General features: G+C 38.5%; 1 protein-coding gene across 1 annotated transcript in view; it reads right to left on the bottom strand.

Annotated features, from left to right (window-relative positions):
* The window catches only part of CNTNAP4 (contactin associated protein family member 4), a 377,413-nt gene that overhangs the window by 18,229 nt on the left and 343,355 nt on the right, over nucleotides 1-15,829 (bottom strand). The window lies entirely within an intron of this gene.

Raw genomic sequence — 15,829 nt, 5'->3', positions numbered from 1 at the left:
ATGAAATGTAATAAAACTAAAATATATATGTATATATTCGAGATGAGTGGGTTTGGATCTCAGAGATCCAAACCCACCCAAATTTTGGGGATCCAGGGTGATCCAAGCGATGCTCAGATCTCCCTGCCTGCCCCGGATCCCTCACTCTCTGTACTAGTGTAGAGAAAAAGATGGCGCCCACCATCCCCCACTGCCTGACACTGCCGGCACCTCCTGCTGCCGACACTGGCTGCATCCCCATTGGCAGCATCCCCCATTGCCGAAACCATAGCTGCCGACACTCCTGCATTGCTGCCCCATGTACTGAGGACATCATCAGCGACCCCCACACTGCCAACACTCCCACACTGAGGACACCACCAGCACCCCTTCACTGCCAACACTAACAGCACACATGCACTGAGGACACTGCTGGCACCCCCGCTCTGCTGACACTGCCGGCACCCTGCAATGACAACACCCCTGCACTGCCGACACAGTCAGCAAACCTGCACTGAGGACACTGCTGGCACCCCCGCTCTGCTGACACAGTCAGTAAACCTACAATATAGACACTGCTGGCACCCCCGCACTGCCATTCCATTTACTGAGGACACCACCAGCAACCCCCGCACTGCTGACACAGCCAGCAAACCTGCACTAAAGACACCACTGGCACCCCCATACTGCCATCACAGCCAGCAAACCTGCACTAAAGACACTGACTGCTGGCACCCCTACACTGCCGACACAGCCAGCACCTGCACTAAAGACACCGCTGGCACCCCCACACTGCCAACATCACTGATACCCTTCACTGAGGACAACAGCAACCTCACTCTGCCGGCAATGCTGTCACAGTAAGTGCACTATAGGTGTATCCAACCCACACTGTATAACACACTGTATCCATGTTGGAAATTAGAAGCTGAACTGCCACATGTTAGTGCCGCCCACTGTGTCACTTAGCTTAGTCAGCCAGCTAGCTGGATGCAACCTTTTGGCCTTAACTAGATGAAGCAAATAATATTGTAAGGTGGTCAAAATTGATTGGAAATTACTGGAAATAAATGTTATTGAGGTTAATTATGCTTTAGGAAGAAAAACAGACCCATTTTATGTGATTTTAACTGTTTTTATGCTTTTTAAGAAGAAAATCCAGATCCAAAACCAAACCACGAAAACAAAACACCAAGGAAAAAAATCCAAAACCAGATTCAGATCCAAAACCAGGGGAGATCCAGATCCAAAACCAAAACCAAAATACAAGGGTCGGTGCACATTTCTAGTATATATTTGTTTTGTTTTATAACACACTGGCTGGTTCAAAACCAATTGTTTTTCTACCTTCTTTCAAGTCATTTTTTTAGTAATAAAATTACTATGACCATTATGCAATTGCCAGTAGTGAAATTAGCTATATACTAGAGATGTGCGCAGACCCCCATGTTTTGTTTTTGGCCCTAAATCATTGTAGTGTTTTGGTTTTGAAAAAATCACCCTCAAGTGTTTTGGTTTGGTTTTGGTTGGATTTCTTTAAAAAATGTATATAAATTTATATAAACAGTTAAAATAAATTTTTGTTTCTATAGTATTATTAACAACAAAAAACATTCATTTTCAGTTGATATTGACCAATTTTGGCATCTGAAATCATGAGTGGGACTTGCATGCAATCAAAAACATGCAAGATCCATTTTTTAATCCAAGATCAGATTGCAGAAAGTCCCAAAACCCCCATAGTGACCCAAGGTGGGACTCAGTTTGACTTAAAGCCCCAAAGTTTGGGTGTGTTCAAGTTTCAGTAGAACCACACCACACATCTCTACTATACACAGCATGGTTATAAATACACAGTATATACTGTGATATAAAACAATGTATTTGTTAAATACAATAACTGGTACAAAACACATTTTGTATACTAAAATTTCCACCAATAAACTGAAGTATAAATTACAATACATACTGTATTCACAGGGACTAACAATTAAGTACATATTTTACTTATAAAATTCTATAAACCACATTAAAAATTTTGCAACAAAAATTCATCAATTACTTGTATTTACCAAAATAAGCATTATATACAGAACTTGTTAAACATATAAAGAACAGTAGCACTTTAAGTTATAATTTTATAGTTTATGAAGTTAAAAATACAGGATAGGAATAATTAGAGAGTTACTGTAAGTCAAGAGAGTTACAATAAGTCAAGGTTCTACTTTGTGCATTTAAAACCCATTGTCGAATGTGTATTGAGGCAGTGAAGTTTATTTAACTAAATAAACTAATAAATATAATTTTGGCTATAACATAACTTTTATTTATAGTTTTAATGTGATAACACTAGAAAATATTATGCAATATGTTACTCTTAAGATTGACAATATGTCCAAACATATACAGAAATTACATTTTGAATTGTGTCCTAAATGTTTACATCTTTTATGTCAGACAGTAAACAATTCCTTTTGTTGCTTATAATTAATTAAAATATAACCACCATAAGTGATTATCAAAAACAGTATTCAAGTTGTGTAGCATTCATTTTCATTCAGTTAATTAAATGTCACCGATTTGGCACTTCTAAACTACAAATTATTTGATTTGTCTTCTCAAGGATTTCCAGTTTAAAACTACCTCTCAACTCAACAAATTGAAATAATTTGAAAGAGCACCAATTAATTCTATATTTCTCTACTCAAACAAGAAGCAACATCTGTTGCATATAAAATAAGAACATATTTAATCATTGACATATCCTTAATATTATATTGCACAGGTAATGATTACTGGGTGTTTTATTTATCACAAAAAAAATATTTTGTCTTATTACTAAAATAAGATTTAAGGGAAACAAAAATGAATAGAGGCATTCTGAGGAGAATAGAATATGCACAAACTGTTTGGCAGATTGACAGCGTTCCTAACAAAGTATGGAATAGGTGTTCCAGTGCATCTTGGTTCTGCTGAGCGATGTATACAGGAGATTTCCATTTGTGGAGTGTGATATCTATCTATCTATATATATAAATAAATATATATATATATATATATATATAGATATATCTGGAGTAATAAGTTTAAGATGAAAATGAACTGAGCTTTACTGTCAGCATTTCAAAAACAAATTAATAAATGACCTAGCCCCATACAGGCCACTACCTCACTTCTTAATTTCTTAGCCCCTCTCTATAGTTGGCAGCTAGTCTGCAAATGTATCACAGTCTCAGTCTTTATAGTCCTGTCTCTCACAGGTTGATACATGGCCTCCTGGTCTTCACAGCTACAAGGCCCACTGGCCTGGCTTGGCTGCCACCACTTCATAAAACACAGTAAGAGAGATTTGTCTCCTCCCTATCACCTGCAGAACTGGACAGGGCCTCCTGACTTCCCACTGTCCTCATGGTTTACTACCCTCCAGGCACACTGGACTACTGACTGCAATAGTCCCACCTGGACTCTGCACATTTGGCAGCACTTCTCTTGACTGCCCAGTCCTCCCTTGACTGACTCCACAGGGCAGCCCATAGGTTTGGTGGTCACACCTCCTTTATCTTCCTTGTGTGGATGGCTCCCTCCAGTCCCACAAAGAATCTGTGGCTCACTATCACCATCTAGCTTGGTGTTACCACTACATATATATATATATATATATATATATATATATATAAACAAAACAATGGGCACTCACCAATCAGTAGAAAAAATCTCCAATTTATTGCTTACAAATTACATGACATTGGTCGATGTTTCGGTCCCCAAAGGACCTTTGTCAAGACAAGTGAACCACCACAAAGCTACCTTGACCAAAGAAGTCCATGAAGTTCTAGCTATTATCTTCTAGAAGTTGCTAGAAAAATGATAAGTAGAAGCTGAATGGTTGCTATGGGCAACAACTCCACTTCTATAAATCTGCACTTTAGTAAATATACCCCTGTGAGTTGCAGTGTGAAATCCTCTGGGCTTTAACTAATGTGGCTGCTATGCAGCAGGCTCAGCAGAGCCCAATGCTGGCCATCATTGAGGCCCAGGTGAAGAGCAACAAATTATTGTGGGAAGATCTCAGTCAGCTCTGACTGGGTGAACACAGTCATACCATGATGCAAAAGATGACACCCTCAGATGATGTCTGATGTCTTTTTTGAGAGGAAGGCAACTCGACTTAAATGGTCAATAGTGGATTGATTGCAAAATTGTCTCCTTATTTAACAGGCAAAGCACAGAGGGCCTATGTGGATATGCCCTAAGCCCAGGCAGCCATATAGGGGTGACAGGGCCTTAGAAGGCAAAACATTTTTATGACTGGCAATTTAGAACAGGGTGCTCCATGTCTGCCCAGCTGGCCAACCTGACAAGCTGGACAAGTTAACAAAGAGTTGGGAAGAGCCCAACAGAAATCTGCTGGCAAGAATCTTGGAAATCCTTGCAATTGACCACTGCGTTTGGAGCCTAAACCAGAAGGTGCAATAGCACCAGAGTTGCCATACCCCCTTATTCTGGGGTGAGGCTTTTCCCTGTTCCAGGTAATTATTCTCGATTGGATCTGTCCAGGCATGCTGTCAACTGAATCACCGGACAGTCATAAGACACTAAATAATCCTGTTACTCATATCTTGGAATCGGAGGAAGAAACCAAGAAACAACAAATTCTGGAGCCTGTGTACCAGGCTTTGGCTGAAATCGGACCAGCATCACATTCCTGAAGATGTGAGGAAAAAAATGGGAGAAAAATAAAACCTTGCCAGCTGTGGGAGTAGATTAGTTTCCAATGTCCGGGACTGTATCACTCCAAGACTTTGGTCAAGTTCAGTTAAAATATGATGCATTGGGAATTGCCTTCAGTAATGTTGTGAAAGTGAAATATTATACAGTATTGTATGATCCATAGACCAGGTAACAAATTATTTTTGTTTTCGGAAAACCAGGATTTCTACTGGAGAAGAGGACCAACCTGTACAAGGGACAAGGTAAGTATGTAGTCTGATTGGGGGTGAGTATGAGTGCAAGTGAGTATGTGAATGAGTGTATGCATGTGTAAAAAAGACTACAATATTCAGTGTGTGTGTGTAATGTCAATATTTTAATATTTTTATCACACTTGTGGTACTGGTGCTGGCCGCCTGCTGGCACTTATAGTTCTACAAGTGCCAAAGGGCAGGCACACTAGTACCTGCAGCCCCACTGTGAAAAAAAATATTATAGTATTATTACTACCATTACACATACATCCATTGGCCAGGGGTGCAGGGAAGAGCCCTCGGCCCGGGGTTCACTTGGGACTGGGGACCCCTTTATTGGGGGGTCCCTAATTCCTGAGGAATGCCCAGCCTTATGTAAGAATTTTTGGCTTACTGATCAGTTGTGTTTATGTCTGTTTGGATTGTTGTAGTTTTTCATTTTATGGATTAAAATATTGTTTACAATGGAGAGGGCTGCGGTTTCTATGTACATATCAGGGCTCAACTATGAAAGACAACTTTTGATGAATTCCACAAGGTGCATTAAGGTGAGCTCACTTCCATATGTTTGGTGTTTGAAAGGAAGAGAGGATCTGTGGCTGAAGTGAGGGAGATTCAGTGTGAGTGTCAAATAAACCTTTATGCGAACAGTGCCCACTGATTCTTGGTGACTGCTATCTATGATACTGGCTGGTCCCATTTAGGATTGGGGTAGAGGATCTGGGAACTGATGCAAAGCTGTGTCTACCCATATGTTAAAAATAATTTTAGAGGATTAGATTCAAGATAGAGGAGGCAGCACTTGTGGATTACACCTATTTGTACATTTGAGGACATGCTCAGGAGACTGCTGAAGGTTCATTGAAAAACAGGGGACCCCCATGCCATTTTTTCCACAAATTTCCTCAACCAAAAGCAGCTGCTCATGGTTTCGGGGGGCGAACTCCATGCCATTTTTACCTATATTTTACACATTTTTACACTACACACATACAGAAGTCAGCACAGATCTTACTGAAGTGTGCAGGCTTTATGTTCAGAAGTGTTTGACCATGGTCAGACAGAGGGAAAATGGGGGAGAAAACACGATCTCATACACCATTGGAAACGATTCAGAAAAATAAAATTCTTGGTAAATTTCAATACTTCATCTGGCAAAAATCTGTGTCCTTGCAATGCATGTTTAAACGTGGGACAGACACGATTGTTAGTAAATTTACCCCTAGATCCCAATGCATCTGTGGACACCCCTTGACACATTCTCTGTTGATAATGAGCAGTTAAAAAACCCCTTACAGAGAGTTATGAACTGCAATTCAGGAATTAAAATGAAAAAATATTCTATTGTGCTCACACCAATACATTAGAGACAATAGTTTATAAACTGTGCAAATTCCAGGAGGTTATGGAACATGAATTCTTGTAAATATGCCATTATTTATGAACTCTTTCAGGACTAAGAGGAGGATGTAAAGAACAGATCTTTCCAGAAAAGTTTATGTAACATAAATATTCCCAAATCTGTTAAAGCAGTTGACCTTTTTCAATACCTTGAAAGTCTCTTCCAACAGATTTTACCTAGTGCAATTAAATTTTAACTTATCCTGGATCTCCTTACAGCCCAAACCTTCAGCTGGACAACCTTCTCAGAATGTTGTATTATGTATCAAAACACAAACCTTCACCACCTGTACAAGTGTTCCTGCTATTCCCTACAGGGGATCTTGTTTTCTTATCTTTCAAGCATCCTTAATACCGGCAGCCGGCTTCCCGACTGTCATATCCCAGCGAGTGTGAAATGCCGGGCATCTAGATGTAGACGCCTGACATTTCCCCAATGCCGGGAGCCCGGCGCCCGGCATCCTGATCAAAGGGATGCCGGGCGCCGCGAGCAGACAGCCGCGGGGGGGAAGGTTAGGTTTAGGGACCCGGGGGGGACTTAGGGTTAGGCACCCCCCCTGGGAGGGTTAGGGTTAGGTTAGGGGGAGGGAGGGTTAGGGTTAGGCACCCCGGGAGGGACTTAGGGTTAGGCACCTCCCCAGGGGTTTAGGCAGCGGGGAAAGGTTGGGTTAGGGTTAGGCACTTGGGGGGAGGTTAGAGTTAGGCACCCCTAAAGAGGGTTAGGGTTAGGGGGTTAGGTTAGAACATACTTACCTATCAACGATTGGGATTTCCAGTGCTGTTGGGCTTCCACTGCCAGGAACTCTGCTTTGGTCGGCCAGGTGCTGCCGGGAATCGAACCATGCGGCCGGCGGTATTTCATACCGATTCCCTATACACACAGCCTGAAGGTAATTTTATACAATATTTGTAAAATTTGTGCCATAGACAAAATTTTAGCACATTGAACCATCAAAAATCAAAGGTTTCATTATCTCAGTGAAGCCAAAAAAAATTTGTATTTCGGAATATTCCATATTTTGGAATATTTGGATACTGGAGACTCAAACTGTATAAATCATCTTAAAACTGTATCAAGTGGAGGCAACAAATATATTTTGATAAATTTTCCTTTCACAAATCTGTACATAAGTAATATTTTATATCATGTTAAATTTTTATTCTACTGAAAAAGGTACATCACATTATTGTTTGGAAAATGTTTTGTGATTTTCCAACTTTAAATAGGAGTACATTCTTAATACTATCATAAAGTGCAAATGATTTAAGCCTGGTGAAAAAATACGCGGTTTCATTTTAAAAAAATCTTTAAAGAGCCTACATAGACTGAAATGTTCCCATATCATTTTCACTGCTCTGTAGTGTAATTTGTCTAATAGCTATTTTTATAGTTTGTAACATAGTATTTTGAAGCCATTATCTTTTGACTGCTACAAATTCTTCCACCTTTTTTTTTTTATTAAATGGCAGTTGACTGCTAGCAGAAAAAGATTATAACTTACATTTTTTAGTTCTGAAGCCCAACCTTTGAAAATAGCAGCGATTACAAGCACCTATGGCTGAATTTATAAGAGCGTTACTCTGGAAGCTTAAATCTCTCAGAATCACACATTTTCTACTACTTTCAAAATGTCTTTCTTTAATCCTATTAGTTCATGGCGATCAGTTTCTTTTCAAGTCTTTTGCAATCCTAGTTTGATAGTTTTTATAACTTTCTTTAAATACAGCAGCAGAACCAAAAAGCTGTATTAAGTGCAAAGTCAATACATTCCTCTCACAGTGTAGTAAAGGCAGCCTATTAAAGTTAATACCTTGTGAATTGCTTGTCAATTTGCTAGCACCCACTGGAAGGTAGATCTAAACAAGGTCAGTCTCTCTGATAAATGTTTTTGGAAACGTCATCTTAAGTCATGGATATTTCATAACTGTACCATTCTCAGTATTCTCATGCTTTGTGTATTCTCATTGCTAGCTATCTTAGCTAAATGACAACATTATTTTTGCTTTCTGATTGTAACTAATATTACACAAAGAACTGACATTCTGTGATGTTTATGTAATGTATACCATAAAACAAGCAGCTTATTTGACCACAAAGTATCACCATACACTTCCAAAACAGACAGGGTATATTACACAATGATGCAATTAATACTTAGTGCTATCAAGGATAATAAGTTCCTGTTACCAACATCTCTGTTGACCATATAAAGAAAAAGGAAAAACAACATAGTGTAACATTTTCTTGCCACCATTCAGGGTTCAAACATAAGGACTAGATTTCCATTTAGTAAAATAGAGATATCCCTCACCAAGGAACTCCCATTAGTGTGGACACTTATTAAGCAACAGCAGTACATGGGCTCATCTCAGTTTCTTTTCTTCCTTATTTGTTTAGCAGTAATTTCCAATTCTTTAATCCAGTATAACATTCCAACACAATATGATATATATGAACAAATAAGAATAATACAGTAATACAACACACAAGTTGGACTCACCTTAAAACATTAGTCACAGCTTTCAATTATTCAAAACAGCTACAAACAATGATCATATATAGGTAATCTGTAACTGATAGAACCAGAGAGCCTACTGGAACTGAAGGAAAAGTTGTTCAAAAAGTCCCAGCATGCTGGTCCCACAGTGATGAACCATGAAAGTTCTTTTTGTCCTAGATATTCTTCTGGTGATGTCATGGAGGTAGCAATCAGAGGATGCCTCTCCCTTAATGTGGTTCAAAAATGTTCTTCTTCAGAAGCATATCTGTTCAGAGGTGAGTGCACGCAAAGATATACAGTATCTGATTTCTGCACCAATAATAGGACTGATGCAATGCCTGGCTGATAATGATGACAGCTACTTTTACAAGTGGATGGATAAGGGTTATACAATGCATAAATGTTTACATCCACATGTACTTCCAATCATGCAATGAAGCTGAATCTGTGGCTGACTAGCATACAACTCTTAAGCAGACCCCTGGTGAGGACTAGATCTCTTGTACCAATAATAGGACTGATGCAATGCCTGGCTGATAATGATGACAGCTACTTTTACAAGTGGATGGATAAGGGTTATACAGCTGCATAAATGTGGAGATCCACATGTAATTCCAAGCATGAAAATGCAGCTGAATCTGTGGCTGACTAGCATACAACGCTTAAACAGACCCCTAGTGAGGACTAGATGGTTGTTAATTATGGCCTCATATGTAAAAATACAGATTTGAAATAGGGTGTACATTCATTTTAAATGAGTACAGCCAAAAATTCTAATGCCAGTGGGTATGTAGCTTAAAGAAATGACTCAACTTTTTCTGCTTTGTATCCAGTAGCCTTTATTATATACTGTAGAGTATGCAAAATTTCATTTAATTAGAGTAATAGAATTAATTTTCAATATAGTTCATAGAAATAGCTGTCTTCTAATGACCATTATTCCAATAAATCAATTTCTTCTTCTTGATAAATAGAGGAAGACAAATCCAATAAAGGAGGCACTCAAGGTCAGTTAAACGTCAATGATAGATTAATTATCTTATGTCTAGGTTAATAATCACTTCTGAGTTACTTATTAAATATATGTTGCATTCTACAGATCTAGTGTTTTAAATAATATCTTTCAACCAGCATTCGGTTTTAACAAGTAATTAGCCATTAGCTACATACAAAATCTATGTTAAGCTATTTTGAAATACATAAGTATATACACTTTTTTCTCATTTTGCTACATACCCTGCAGTTTTGCTACTTTTTCCGAAATTTTGCATTTTAGATGGTGATTCAGATTAGGATGGAATTGCAAAGCTGGACACAAGATGATTCACAAATCTGTCCTTGCTAATATGCAGCAGGAGGTGTATGACACCCCCTGCAGCATTTGCTATCCCAGCACTGCTTACTCAGGCTGGCTGGCTTGCGAGGCCAGGAAACTGTCAGGGGACGCAGCCCCTGGCCTTGCCATTCCCAGAAAATGGGGCAGACATGCACCATTTCTGGGAAGCTGGTCATCCCTGCCTGTCAATCAGGCAGAGGCATAGCAGGGGCTGCGTGTGATCTGTTCTACACATGAGCAGAATGGGTCCTGTGCACACACAGATACCAGTCAATCAGGAATCTGCATTCAGCACTGCACATGTGTGCAATGCTGAATAGCCCCTTAAGGAAATAGGTGTATAGGTCACAAAGGAATTAGTATAAAATAGCAGATAAGCATTTCAACTCGTTTCAGACCTGTCTTTTGCCTTTTTACTGGATTGTATACTTTTTCTCAATTATGTTTCTTATTCCATAATTTTGGTACTTTTCCCTCCATAATGCTACCTTTTCCAAAATGTTGCTTCTTCTTTCACTTATAGTATACTGGGTACTTGGGATTAGTGTTTTTGCTTCACTAAGTTGCCATGTCAGTGGCACACTAAACCGGGATATTTGGCATGATTTGAGGATAGCTGTATGTGGACACATCTCGATATCTGCATTTCAGGTCTTAGGGCCTGATTCAGACCCACTCGCTAGGATGCGTTCACACGCAGCCATCAGTAGCCAGAGTATGCAAATCCCGCGATCGCTAGCAAGACATTAGCACGCCCACTATGTCTTGTTGTGCGATCGCAGTATGTATATTGTTTATGTATATAATATCTACTTATGATGTGTGGTTAAAAGAAGCCAGCCCATATTGCCTCTCCATCTGTGTTGTGTATTGTTATATACTGTATGCATTAGTGGTAGTATTAAAAATGTAATATATAAAATTTTTCTAAAATTTTTGTGTATCCTATTTTATATCTCCTTACATGATTACTGACAGATCTCAGTGTATTGCTTTGCAATCAAAATATTTGTGCATAAATACTGAACTAGCTCCACATTTGTACTTTACTTATTGTATGGAAATTCTGATTATAAAATCTATTTTGGCAACTCTCTCTGCATAAAGGAAATCACTGAAGATTTTGATCACCAACAGTGATAGCTTGGGGCCAAGAATCAGTCCCTACATTGTTAGGGCATTCAAGAAAAAACAAAGGTGCATAGCCATGACTCACAGGGAACATGTCATGAATCAGGGGACATGACCTCACTCTACATCCCATCATTCTGCATGTCAGCTGAGCAGAGCACTGGGAGACTTAGCTGCTTGGCCAGGAATTCAGGTGACTACTGATGACTGTATTGGCTCGATCAGGCCATCGGCCCAACCTCCATTTTCCAGAAGAGCTAGATGACCAGAATGGCCTTGGTTACTGATGTAGCAGTGTCTCCTTCAGCCAACGAGTACGTTATTATTGATATCCATATCTTAAGCAAAATGGACATCAATCACTCTAAAAAAAAGTGTATGCAAAAAAGTATAAGTCCACTGACATCTGAAGTAGAGATGTTCACAAACCCCTGTGTTTTGGTTTGTCAAAACCAGCATCAATTGTTTTGGATTTGGATGTCTTCAAAAATTGATAAAACTACTAACAAATAAGTAATTTTGACTTTGTTTGTTTCTATAGTATAATTTAACATAAATAAAATTCATTTCCAGCCATTCCCAGTCAATTTGTACCACCTCACAACTCACAATATTATTTTCAACAATATTGGCCAGAAGCTGCACTTGCTGGCTAAAATAAAAGTGACAGCATAGTGGCACAAATATATGGCAGCTTAAAATACTACAGTACATCTATGAAACATAATGGCACAGCAGTTGCCATCAGAATGGCAGTTTAATAAACTATACAACCATATATAATGTTTTTATTAATCAAGAACTAACCGCCTAAAAGTAAAAGCTTAGTAAAAGATAAAATATTTTACCAATACACTTCTCCAAATCACAGGCCTTTGGCCAAAACAGACAATCAAGCCAGAGTAATAGCCTAGTATAAAAGATAATATGTTAATTAATAAATTTTTTCCATCCAGCTAATCACAGACCTAAGGCTAAAACAGATGATTGGAGGTGGAGGGAATTAATTAACCAATTAGAGGGAAAATAGTAGAGATGGCACCTACTGTATTAGTATTTCCACAGATTGGTTTGGCTGAGATAATCCGTTGGCAACTTTATTTTCCATAATAGTTTAAAGGTATTCATGCTCCACTTCACATTAATTGTACGGAAGCAAAATAGTGTTAATCACATAAGGACTTGTAATCTTGTCTTCATGAGGCCTAAATTTTGCTTTATATTAATATAATTTTGATTCTGGGCCAAAACCCACAGTAAAAGTACAGTAATATACACTTCCTGTCAAACACACACAATCTTGGCAAGCCCATAATGAAAAGTGGTGCACAAAGGAATTGTCATTGAGCCCTCTCACCCAATTATGTTGTATAATAAAAAGGACAGGAAAACTTTATGTGTTTGGGCCCCCACAAAAGAAAACATTGTGGTGGTTTTGATAAAACAAGCTATCAATTGGCTAAAGGCTAACAGTGTTGTTATTATCATCACAGTTGGAAGATGCCATCATCCACTCCTAACTCCTCAATTGGCACCTAACACTTGGTTGCTGACACCCTGCTGCTTGTGTTATGCAGCTAAGTTTATAAACCATGTCCTTGTCCTGCATTGTTTTGTATTACTATTAACTTTTTTTCTTGTGTGTTCTTGTAAATACTGTGTAAGGTGCTGCAGAACCTTTGTGGTGCCATATAAATAACGGATAGTAATAAATAACCATCCTCATCATCACCCTCATCCCTGTTGTTAATAACTTCATCACACAATAGTAGCTCAACCCAACTGGAATGCACTGTTAAAGAAGTTGTAATCAACGGCAAAGGTCTTTCTCATAGAACTTGTAGTTCCTTTTGATAAATATCATTTTTTTTACCGTTTCTGAAGTAGACTCCTATGTTGATCACTCACAAGGTTTGTGGCTGTGCTAAACACTCTTTCTGAGTACACACCTGGAGGGTGGGCAGCTTAAGTAAACAATTGCAAGTTTGTTCAAGGAACTCAGAATTGCCTTTTTTGTCTCACAGTATGAGACTATGTGTGAGATCCTAATATGTAAATTATTATTAAATTAACCCTCCACCATTTTAATGATGTTTACGATATTTGAGTCATGGTAGAGGTGTCAATATATGTGGGCAATTATTTTCAGCCTGACCAGATGTCATAATGTTTTACTCTGGTGTGCTGAGTTGACCCATCAACACCACCGGTGGGGCTCTTAGAAACAGATAGCTTTTTCCTGACAGCAGCATTTAGAGGAGAAATTGAAGCAGGAGACATTGTGTAATGTGCTACTTGAGCTGTCAACTTGCTCACAAGGAGCTCTCTTCACATCTCTTGAAACATGTGTCAGTTGGAAAGAAAGGCATTACTTAGGACTTAAAACCTAGGACCAAGCATGGTTGCCAAAAGGTACTGATCCAATTGCAAGATTTTGCAAACTCTTTGGTCCTGGCAAAGCAAATAAAAAAACTTGATCTACAAGTTCAACATACTTAGTGAAATTGCTTAGTTTCATCTCCTCTTTCAGTTTCATTAGCTACTTTTCCAGCAGTTTAATTTAGAGTATTACCTGACTCAGGAACTTGCAAAGAACCAAGAGTAATCTGCAGTGTTCTGCAGTAGGGTAACATGGTCCCTCTCTCTCTATGGCATGGCTTGATGTGCACATTTGGATGGCTTGTTCCTAATCCTCCAGTCACTGAAGCATATAAAGGGTGGAATCCCACATGGTTACTACTTCTTGTTTCAGTTGGTAGCATGGAATATTAATGTTCTTACATCTGCTGGAAACTTCAAAATGTGTTGCTGAATGCCAAAAATGGCAGAAATATTTTACAGGACACAGCTACAATCTCCAGAATGTACCTATGGTGTTTTAAGAATTTCTGTAGCACCAATTTATTCTGTGAACAAAACATGGGATGTTTTCAAATTCACCCATTTCTTATGCTAGTATAATATTATTTGCATTATCAGAAATGACAACTTCTGAGTACAGTCTTAGCTGGGTAAGTCATTTTGCTATCACATCCATGAGATTGACACCCATTTGTCTCTTAGTGAAGCTGGTGATACAGAGAGTAGCCTGCCTGTAAACGAGTTGGTGTTTTAGATACTGCTGCAGCTGAAGGCAATACAACCACCCAGTGGATGGTAAACTCATGTAATCTTTAGTTTAACCTGTACCGCTTGTATCCATATCTGTAATTAAGTGGATATTCACTACAATGGCATTATGGCTTCAGATTTCTGCTGTGCAACAGGATGGCGGCTGTTATACTTGGTTCTGCTTGCAAATGATTGTTTCAAAAACAAATGTTGTTTGAAACTATTAGTCTTCTTGTTCCCCTTCTGTAATAAAGATTCACCTCCAGCAGTAGCAGTCCTAGCACACATGGCTTCTACATAGGAATCCTGGATAGGGGAGGAGTCAGTTTATCTTTGCAAATTGGATGCATGACTACCTCCAGTCATTAATGAGGAAGTTGATGATGAAGTTGTTGGAAGTTAATATTGCATGTTCTGGTTTCTATACATGCTGATAGTAGCTGATGCTCAACTGCTTGTTATTATTTTACATGAGTTCCAGGTTTTTAGAAATAATTTGAATGAACACATTGCAAGTTACATAATAGGGAGGAGGTGCCTAAATGGTTAAAATCCCTACCTCTACTTACTTTGGCAATGCAAATGGTATAGATTCCTTGGCAAATGACAGAATTTATGACAAAAATAGGTGGCTTTTTTGGTCCCTTGAAATCCATTTAAATTGAATTATAGAAAACAGCATATTTTCTTTGACACCAGAACAAAATAATTTTTTTCCACTTCAATTATTTTGGGGTGCAGCAAGGGGTCATGACCACACCCAGTAAGTACAGTAATATATGTTACCTCTCCAACACACACACTCTTAATTATGATTTAAACTAAATTATAAAAGATTATAAAACTTTTTTTACACCAGAATTCTTTTTATTATTTCCACTTTATTTATTTTGGGGTGCAGTTAATGGGGACACAACTACACTCAGTAAATACAGTAATAAAGTTTGCCTCTCAAAATCATAAATTAATCCCTTAAAATATTAAATAAATTGAATTATACTTTTTTGATATAAAAAGGAAAACATGTCTTCTTTGGAGAGCAGCTGGGTCAAAGGCAGCACAGTATTTGATGGACAGCTAAGCATTAAATTACACTCTCTGCCCTCTTATACTAGTGACTACTTTTTTAAGTTTAATTAAGTTTTTGTTTCAATTTCAGATCACTGTTTTGTAATTCCATATTTTTAGTAAAACAAAAAACTATCTTTAAGATTATGAGGTCATAGGAAAGAAAAAAATGATCTTGCCACTCTCTAAATCCTAGACAACTGTTGTGGCTGTAGATTGAGGTGGGTTGAATCCTCCATACAAACTACTTCCTTGCATGGGGCATTCCCTACTCACTGCTTGTCATAACTCTGCCTGCTGGAGACTTTAGTGTTGTTATTTGGGTATCTTTGCACTTT

Source organism: Taudactylus pleione, unplaced genomic scaffold, assembly GCF_031769625.1.
Source record: "Taudactylus pleione unplaced genomic scaffold, aTauple2 ptg000095l, whole genome shotgun sequence".
Taxonomy (NCBI): domain Eukaryota; kingdom Metazoa; phylum Chordata; class Amphibia; order Anura; family Myobatrachidae; genus Taudactylus; species Taudactylus pleione.
The sequence above is the reverse complement of the archived record's forward strand: the minus strand, read 5'-3'. Positions and strand labels throughout refer to the sequence as shown.